Genomic DNA, 10,664 nt, shown 5'->3' with positions numbered 1-10,664 from the left:
TTTGTAATCAATGCTAAAACAAACATGGGAGTGCAGATGTGTATTTGACATACTGATTTCCTTTACTTTTGGTATACATCCAGCAGTAGGATTGCTAGATCATATGGTAGCTCAACTTTCATTTATTGAGAAACCTCCAAACTATGCTCCTTAGTGGTTTTACTAATTTACATTCCCAGCAGCAGTGTACATGCGTTCCCTTTTCTCTGCATACTCGTTAGCATTTGTTATTGCCTGTCTTTTGCATACAAGTCATTTAAACTGTGGTGAGATGATATCTCATTGTAGTTTTGATTTTCGTTTCTCTGATGATCAGTGATATTGCGCACCTTTTTTTCTTATACCTGTTTGCCATTTGTAGGTCTTCTTTTGAAAAATATCTATTCAAATCTTTTGCCCCCCCCCCCTTTTTTTAACCAGGTTATTAGATTGTTTCTTATAGAGTTCTTTGAGCTTTTTATATATTCTGGTTATTAATCCTTTGTCAGATGAGTAGTTTGCAAATATTTTCTCCCATTCTGTGGATTGTCTCTCAACTTTGTTGATTGTATCATTTTCTGTGCAGAAGCTTTTAAATTTAATGTGATCCATTTGCCCATTTTTGCTTTGGTTGCCTGTGCTTGTGTTGTGGGGTATTGCTCAAGATATTTTTGTCCAGACCAATGTCCTGGAGATGTTCCCCAATGTTATTTTTTTTGGACTAGTTTTATAGTTTGAGGTCTTAGCTTTACGTCGTTAGTCTACTTGGATTTTATTTTTGTATATGATGATAGATACTGGTCTGATTTCATTCTTCTGCATATGGATATCCAGTTTTTTCAACACCATTTACTAGCAGTGTATGTTCTTGGCACCTTTTTAAAAAATGAGTTCACTGTAATGTAGATTTGTTACTGGGTTCTGTCTTCTGTTCCATTGATCTATGGGTCTGATTTTATGCCAGTACCATACTCTTTTGGTTACTATAACTCTGTTGTATAACATGAAGTCAGAAAATGTAATTCCTCCAGTTTTTTTTTTTTTTTTTTTTTTTTTTTTTGCTTAGGAAAGTATTATTTCTTACACCAAAAGCATCCTGTTATTTTTTATTAGTCTAATTTTATAGTTTCACAATGCTACCCTCTTTTACAAAGTTAGGATCAACTCAAGGTGTCCAGATCAGGGTTAATTTTAGCTATTTGCAATATTCTGGCCCCGTGTGATGGCTCATGCGTGTAATCTCAGCACTTTGGGAGGCCAAGGTGGTTAGATCACCTGAGGTCAGGGGTTCAAGACCAGCCTGGCCAACATGCTGAAACCTCGTCTCTAATAGAAATACAAACATTAGCCGGGAATGATGGCGGATGCCTGTAATCCCAGCTACTCAGGAGGCTGAGGTGGGAAAATCACTTGAACCCGGGAGTTGGAGGTTGCAGTGAGCCAGCATCATGCCATTGCACTCCAGCCTGGGCAACCAAGCGAGATTCCATCTCAAAAAAAAGTAGCAATATTCTGTGTAATTATTGATAGCATAATTCACTTACTATGTGGATCAGAGAGCAGAGGATTCTGAATGCATGAACATATCTTTAACATTTCAATACATTGCTCATAATTACTAATGAACTAAAGAGAAAGCAAGAAATTATGGTGATAGTTATATTTACCTGGAGAAATGTGGACATAAAAGATCAGTAAGATGAGAAGTGTGTTAACACAGTCTGTAAGGTCATAGAAGAGTAAAAATAGGGGAGAAAATCGGAGAGTTGTTCAAGAGCTTTCTGGTCATGTAAGTCAATTTGTATCAGTTAATTTTTTAGAAAGGTTTATTTACATGCAATAAAGTTCACATACTTCAGTTGTTCATTTTGATAGTTTTTGGCATTTGTAGCTCTATAAAACCAGCAACATATTAAAATAACTAACATATTCATTACCTTTACCACGGTTTCCTGGTGTTTTATTTACTCACTTTCTCCTGCCTATCCCCATCCCATTCACAGGCAAACACTGATCCACTTTCAGTCCGTATCTGTGAGTTTTTATTTCCAAATACATGAAATCATAGAGTACATACACTTTCTGATCATTCAGCATCACTGTTTTTGAGATTTATTCCTGTTGCTACATCTCTCAATTGTTCTGTTCTTACTATGGAGTATTATTTCATTATATACATAGTAAGTTTATCAGTCAAAAATTCACCTGTCCATGGACATTTGGACAGTTTTCAGATTTTGGCTATTTCAAGTAAAGCTGCTATGAAGATTCATGTAAAATCCTCTGAATGGGCATATGCTTTTAGGTTTTCATCTCTACTGGAAGTGGAATAGATGGATATATGGCTATCATGTCTATAATATGAAAACACAAAGCCTGACAAAACTGATTTCTAAAGTGGAAACTCCACCAGAGAACCTTAACTCCAGCCTGGTTTTTTAGATTATCTCCTATGTGTGGTGCAATGATTGGTCCTGGGGTAGCCACATGACCCAAGGAGGACCGTGTTTAAACTTCTGAGTTTTCACTGAGATTAATATACATTTGTTGAAAGAGAAACCCCTTTTCCCCTACTCCCCCAGCTGTAAGTGCTTTTAGGGCTCACATCGTGTTGGAACATTTGGTTGCAGTTTTTTCTAAAGTTTGCGGGTAAAAATTGTTCAAGTAGGTAAAAATGGAGCAAATACAAAGAGAAAAGCAGTTCAGAAATATCAAATACAAAAGGGTCTCCATAAAATCATTTGAACTGTATTCATTAGTCATTAAAAGCAATTTAGTGTACAAAGAATCATCCCCTCCACCACTACCCTTTATTCTTTCACCAAGTTTAAGTTATTTTTTAACTTGCAAACAAAAGATTTGTCATTAACTTAGACATCAAAATCCCTTGTCTCCAAGAGCAATCATTCAACTCTGTCCCTCTCACTGTTAGAATAATATGCTCGCTTTATTCTGCATACACCTCCCCTTTGCCCTCGTCTCCACTACTCTATTAAAGTTATATTCAGACATGTATTTCATTTTATATCAAAGAAACTATATGCATGTTTTTAATCTTAGAAAAAGTTCTGAGTAATTTTTTGTCTCATATTCGATTTCAGGCTACCCAAGAAGCATCATTTTCTCATTGTTGGTATTTTAGCTTTTCTAACTCAGGACTTTCATAGTAGATATTATGTCTTTTTAAAAATGCTCTGCTTCAATTTATATTTTAAATCTAATCTTAAAAATTGTATGTTTTGAATATTTGCATAGTGTGTCTCAGGCATAAATATCCCTTGATAACAAATAATATATTTTTTCCTCTTCATTTTTCACGTATTTCCATTGTGAGCCATATTGCCACAATAAAAGCTTTTGTCAATATAACATAATACACAGGCAAAATAGTGTTTCCAAGCGATTCATGATGTGGTGCTTTCAGTCTAGTCACAATCTCTTGATTTAATCATCATCCCTAAATCCAATGAAATATGAAATAAATATTTAATTTTGTTTCTACAATTCAGCCAATATATAGCCTGTCACATACAGCCTGTAACACCAACATATAAAAATTAAAGCAGTTCCTTCTCCACTCCCACTGCTTCACTTGACTAGCCTTAAAAAATAATAACAATAATAAAAAATAAACACAAAATTGTTCCTTAATGCATTTTTGAAATTTAGTGGATATACTATCAGAAAAGCACGTATATATATGGAGGGCCTCTATAAAATATGGACTCTTAACTGAAAAAGTAGACTTATATGCTAGTTAAATTAAAAACTCAATGACATATACTACCTTCACAAATGCACCAGTACTTATTTCAGAATGCATGATGTAATTGACTAAACCATTTAGGGCTCGACCTCTGAAATGAAAGGCACTCACACTTTGTGATTCTAGGGGGAAAAATATTATTCAAAATAGAAGCATGCAGAACCTTTACCTGATCATGATAAAAGTTTCTCCTACTTGTTGTTAATACATCACAGCTTTTACAAGGTCAGCAAAAAGAGATTATCCCACAATATAAGCTGATGGCCAAAATTATCTGCCTTACTTTAGTTACCATAATATGTATTAAGTGTAAATTTCTTCTGAAAGAAAACAGATACATTTTTCTCAGAAATGTCTTTAGATGAAGATCTAGCACATCTTTTTTTCTCACTTTTTAAAATTTTGTTATTTATAAATATGAGGTACAATGTGGTATAATACATGTAAATATTGTGAAATAAGCAAATGAGGCTAAATAACATATCCTTCACCTCAGATATGTATTACATTATGGTGAAACATTTAAAGTGTACTATTTTAGCAATTTTTAGATATGCGCTATATTACAAGTTGCTGCAGTCACTTTGCTGTGCACTGTATCACCAGAATGTATTTCTCCTCACTGAAGCATTGTCCCATTGAATATTTCCCCTTTTCCCACCCACTTCCCGCCCTGCTGAGCCTCTGATAAACCACCATTCTACTCCCAACTTCTATGAGTGCACATTTTTGGATTTCACATCTAAGTGATATTATGAGATATTTGTCTTTCTGTGTCTGACTTATTTTACTTAGCATCATGTCCTCTAAATTCATCCATGTTTTGGCAAATGACACAATTTCGTTCATTTATAAAGATAAGTAGTATTTTTGTATGCATACTACATATACTTTTAACTTTCCACAGCTTTATTGAGATGTAATTTACACGTTATTTAATTCACTCATTTAAAGTATAAACTTCAAGTTCTTTTAGTATATTAACTGGGTAGACAAATAATCATTGTAATATATTTTTAGAACATTTTAATGCTCCTTAAAAGAAGACTTGCACCCATTAGCAATCTTTCCCCATTTTCTCAAGCCTTTCTGAAACCCCTCCTAGTCTAGGTGACCACTCAAATCTACAGTTGAGCATGAGAAACCTTCCGCAGACAAACTGAATGAAGGGGCATGGCTGCACTTCCAAAATACTCAAAATACTTATGGACACAGTTTATTTTATTGTTATTTTTTATTTTTCCATAAGTTATTGGGGTACAGGTGGTATTTGGTTACATGAGTAAGTTCTTTAGGGGTGATTTGTGAGATTTTGGTGCACCCATCACCAAGCAGTATACACTGCACCATTTTTATGGTCTTTGACCCCTCGCCTCCCTCCAACTCTTCCTCCAAGTCCCCAGAGTCCATTGTATCCTTCTTGTGCCCAATTTTAAAGTGTCCTGAAGTACAGTTCCCCTCTTGATTGGTTCAACTCTTTGAAAATGTAGAATCCATTCTTGGCTCACGGTTTGCCCAAACACAGGTGGAGAAAGGTTGTACTTTGCCAGCCTCTGGCTGAAATGAAGCTCAGAGGAGGGGAGAGGTCTGGCCAAGCCCAGCATCCTCCCAGTGTGGGTTCACCCCAGAAGGAGTCGCTCTCAGCACCCGCCTCCCCATCCTTCATTTTGGCTTCAGGAACAGTCCAGGGGGAGAGCAAGGGAGCAGAACGGACATCAGCTACAAGAAGGAAGAAGATGCAGGCTCAGGCGGTCATGTGGATGGATCTCACTCAACAGTGTCCAGCAGCCACCTGTGTGCCTCTGCCCCTGGGGATGTGCTGTCACCCCAGCTTCTCCGCCCTCAGGTGGAAGCAGCCAGGGTCTTCACCTGCTCTGTGGCTCCAGCTCTGCTGTGCTCCCCTGGTTATTCTCACCGCTTCCTCCCAACAGCCTGCATTTTCCTCTGTGAGGTGGGGGTCCCAGGCTCCCTGCAGGCAGAAGCCCACACCAGTCTGTCCTGTGGGCCCAGCTGGACCTCCTCACGCCATTGGCCTTTGAGACCCAACTGGCCAGACCTGGTGTCCTATTTGTACTTTGCTCTTTTTCTCAGTGTGTGTTTTTTGTAACCAACTGCTGTGTGGAATTTCCATCTCAGATGCAGGCTGCAGAGCCTTGCCCACCCTAGGCACTGCCAGGTCTGGTCAGTCCTGTGCTCAGCTTAATGGAAAGGCTCCTGGAGCGCGCACTGCTGAGTGAGGTCCATCTACATGCCTGTCTGGGCCTGCATCTCCTTCCTTCTTGTTGCTGAGGGCTGTTCTGATCCCTCATCTGCCACCTGAACTGCTCCTGAAGCCAAGATGAGGGATGGGAAATGGGGTGCTGAGAGGGACCCCTCCTGGGGTAAATCTCTGCTGTGAGGAGGTTGGGTTTGTCCCACCCCATCTTTCCCTGCTCTGAGCTCCATTTTTACCAAAGGTTGGGAAAATGCAACCTGTCCCCACCTGTTCTTTTATGGCCCATGAGCCAATAATGAATTTTACGTTTCCAAATGTTCAAACAAATCAAAAGAAGAATCATACTTCACGACCTTTGAAATCAACATTTTTCATGTCCATCAGTGAAGTTTTATGGGCATGCAGCCATGTCCGTTCATTCTCAGACTGTCTGTGACAGATTGTGTCACACTACAATGACAGAGTTGAGCCCCTGGAACAGAGGTAGGTTGGCAAAACTAAAAATATTGACCTCTGACCCTGATTTGGGGGTTGTGTGGTGGAAACCTAGGCTCTTGGTCACATCCTCCTTCTGTCAGGGCCTGCTGTGGCCTTTGCTGGTGTGTGTGTAAGGTGGCAATGTCCACTGTGCCTCCCATGGGTGGGGGTCAAGGGCTGGTGTGCCAGATTCCGGGGTGCCTTCCTCATGTGTCATCTCTCACCCAAAGAGGTCCCAAGCCTGGTCCAAACCAGCAGGAACAGCTGGTCTTTCACTGCAGGGACACCGTGGAGCTGAGCTGCCTCCCACTTGGAGGTAGTTTTGTGAGGCCCGCTGTCTGGGTCAAGGATGCCGCAGGGCTGCTGTGCTGAACTGCATCCTGGAAGGGCCCCAGCTACTGAAGTGCTGATCACCTTCCCTGAGGATGCCAGGGCCAACAGCTGTTGGCAGCTGCTCACCCACTTACACTGTGCCCCTTCACTGTGTGTGTGACAGGTGTTTGCCTACCAGGGCCACTAAGTTCCCTGAGTGGGTATGTGGCCCAGGGGTGGCTAGGGGGTCTCAGGAGGTATGGCGGCAGCAGCCCTGCCCTGAGGGTATTGCTGTTTGTTGGTAGAGAGAAGGGCATCCCAGGGAGGTGCTGTGTGAATGAAGGACGCCAGCCCAGCCTGTGAGAGGCACCTGGGGTTCTGGGGCAGGTCAGAGACAGCCCTGGGAGGGAAAGATGCACATTCCAGCTGAGAAGCAGCAGGCTCCTGGATATGGCCATGGTGGGGCCACTGCCCACCCCCATCCTCTCCTGCATTGCAGGTGCTCCATCCTTGGGAGGTGAGAAAGATGGAAGAATGAGGCTGAAGACTCAGGTGAGATCAGCTTCCAGCACACAGGCTAGACAGGCATGGGCCTGCTTTTTACCCACAAAACTCTGTCCTCAACAGGCAGGGGAGAGCCCAATGCCTGGTGGACAGTCTCCTTTGGGTCACACCAAAGGTCCAGGTCTGAAAAGGTGGAGGAGAGGCCAGACTATCAAGATGATTCTAGATTCCTGGCCTGGGTTCTGGGTGGCAGGCTGGGGATGATGGAGGGACAGCCATACTGCAGATGGAGAGACTGAGGCCCAGGACTGTGAGGGATCCAGTAGCAGTGAGGAGGACAGGGCTGGACTCTGGGGACTTTGGTGCTGGCCCTCAGTGAGGTAAGCTGCCATAGATGTGCGGACAGCAGGGCATGTGGCTTAGGTGGCTGCCAGGTAACGAATGGCTCTGGGGTTGAGGGCACCCAGAGGTGAATGCTCCGGCCCAGTGGGAGGAGAGGGCAGCTGTAAAAGCAGTGTCTACAGCATTTCCTGCAGAGGGACTGCGGGTTTGAGAGAGCAGTCAGTGGGACAGTGTTGGGGTGTTTTGGCCCCCAATAGTGGCAGATGGACTTTGCCCAGCTGTGGAGGGCTGGTCAGAGAGATGGGGCTTCTGGTTTTGGAGGACAAAGAGACAGATGTGCTTGTGCAGACGGAGGTCTTTGTGGAATGAATATGGGGAAATTTACAACTTAGGGACCGATGCTATGTGGGCTGAGGCCCTGGGCCCACACGGGAGAGCAGGAAAGGAGGCGAGGAGTACTCGGTTAGGGGGGTGGAGATGGAGGAAACCAGGGCAGCAGGTCCCAGGAGAGGAGCATAACCCGGGAGGGAATCAGAACATTTGGCCTCAACTGAGCCCTCAAACCCTGCCCAGACCACACTCTCCAGTGACCTCACCCTGAGTTTCGGCTTGCTCCCATCCACCTGGCCATCCTAGGCAGGTGTTAGGTGTTCCTCCCGTTGTGGACTTGAGCTGTGAGGGTTAGCAGGGCACATTTCAGAAGGCACCATCTGGCAGGGAGCAGCATCGAATTACTGTGGTCTCCTTCTCTTAGAAAACAGCCCCTTCCACAGTCTGATAAGTTGTCTCTGTCACCCAGGGGCCTCTGTCTCCCATCCCAGGACGCTCAGGAGGGCAGCCCAGAGCCCTGGGAGGTGGCTCTTCCCAGCGTCTGCCACACTGCTCTCACCTATGCCTGCCACACAGCTCTCACCTGTGCCTTAATGTCCTCCTCCATGTGATGGGCATGTCCCTGTGGCCCTGTGGGAGGATGGCAGTGAGGTCAACTTGGGGGAGGGGACTGCCTCCATTTTCTTCCTGGGCTCCTGTCGCCTCCCTCCTGGGGGATGATATGCCAGCCTCCCCAGGAGTCCCAGCAGGAAGGCAGACCCCAAGAAGGAACAAACACCAGTTGAGCTGTGAGGAATTGGGTAGTGGCAGCCCTGGACACCAGGAGGGGAAGAGGTAGGGCCTCCAGGATGCCATCCTCAGTCACCTGGTGCCTGCCAGGCCATGGAGCTCTTCAGAGAGTGGGGTAGGATCTGAGATCCTTGTGGGCCGATACCTCCTGGCTGCTTCTGAGGCTCCCAGCTCGGCAGGCAGCTGGGTTTCCCCTCCTAGCAAACTGCTCCCAAGGCCTGTCCTGCCTCATCCATTCAGCTGGGCTTACCACTGGGTCCTGGGCCTGCCCAGTGTACTTTCCTGGGTGGGAGGGAGCTCCCTAGGGAGATACCCCTGTGCCCAGAAGGTTCCCAGGTCAGGGGGAGCACACTGACCCTCTTGGCACTAGCAACCACTTGGGGGAAGCAGACGGGGAGGGGTGGGGATACATGGCCCAGCTCTGAGAAGGCTTGAAGTTGGTGAAGGGCTATGCTGCAAAAAGCTAAATACAAACCAGATGTCCCTCAACAGGTGGATCAATAAACTGTGATGTAGCCATAGACTCAAATCCTGTTTTTCAACAAAATGGAACTCTTGCTTCACACCACAAAACTGATGAATCTGAAGTTTATTTCTATAAATGAAGGAAGTCAGATCCAAAAGGCTATATATGTTTACATTTATATGATATTGTAGAAAAAGAAAATTATAAAGATCAAAAGTGATTAGTGAATGCCAAAGAATGGGATGAGGAGAGGCGTTGGCTACAAAGGGACAGCATGAGAGAATCAGGGGGTAATGAAACAATTCTGTGTGGTACTGTGAAGGCCGATGATACTCTGAACAGTTGCGAAATCACACTGAACTGTAGACGACAGAAAGTAAACTCCTTGAAGCGAATTGAAAAAATAACCAGGAAGTTAGGGACATTTAGATGAAATACAATAGGTGATAACTGAGTTTAACTTACTAGAAATGTATGGCCTAACCCTATTGAAGATGGTGGGGATGAAAGTTCTTGATCTGAGTCACTTTGGAAAATAGGGTTTTGATTGAATGTTGTAATAGTCAAAAGCTGTACACCAACACTGTATTCTAGTTGTTTTTTTTTTTTCCTGTGAAACTACTGATTCACAATTTTGATACTACTTTACATGTTAGTTTATAGATGTATATGTGATTGATGATTAGTGCCTGTTTCTCACTCTAGTTGAAAAAAGTTGAAAATAAACTAAGAGGGAATGCTAGAATGAACCCTGTCATGCTGATCTGGAGCTGGAAATATCAGAATAAACATTTCTATTGCAATATATCTATCCAGAGAGAGAGAGAGAAGGAGATATGTGTGCACACCTTAGTTTATATTTATACATACATTTCCAAACCATGTCTCCTAATAGGCACCAGAAGCAGTGACACTTTAGTATCAATGAGCACACTTAGCTCTCAGATCTTGGTTTCTAAATAATGTTCTTCAATAAAAAGAACCAGGGCTACTTGTAATAGTGGATAATTCTAGGGCAGGATATAGAAAACACAAGTTGAGCCTAGAATATCTTATAGAGCCAGAAATTCAAAAAATGCTTTAAAAACACATAAGGGAGCACGTCAAAAGGTGCCACGCTGTAAGACCTCCCAGTGGCCCAAGGTGGAACAATGTGAGCAGCAAAGTAAACAATGATAGCATTAAATTATAACCAGAGAATAAAATATATATCCACACGTCCATAGCAATATAAAAAAGATGAAGTAAAGAAGGAAAAAAGGGAGAAAGTAAGGGAGGGAATGAGGAGGAAGGAAGAAAGAAAATATTTACAGAATTCCAAATACTACATCTACATGAATACTACATTCATGTAGATGAATAATTCAAAACAGAAAATCACTACTAGAACGCCCCAGTAATCACGACTGTAGCAAAAGTTAGTAAAGAATTTCAAAATTATGGGTACAATTTAAAGGAGAAAAAACGTATTTGCATAGCCCTAA

This window comes from Mandrillus leucophaeus, unplaced genomic scaffold (genome assembly GCF_000951045.1).
Source record: "Mandrillus leucophaeus isolate KB7577 unplaced genomic scaffold, Mleu.le_1.0 Scaffold1479, whole genome shotgun sequence".
Classification (NCBI taxonomy): domain Eukaryota; kingdom Metazoa; phylum Chordata; class Mammalia; order Primates; family Cercopithecidae; genus Mandrillus; species Mandrillus leucophaeus.
The sequence above is the reverse complement of the archived record's forward strand: the minus strand, read 5'-3'. Positions refer to the sequence as shown.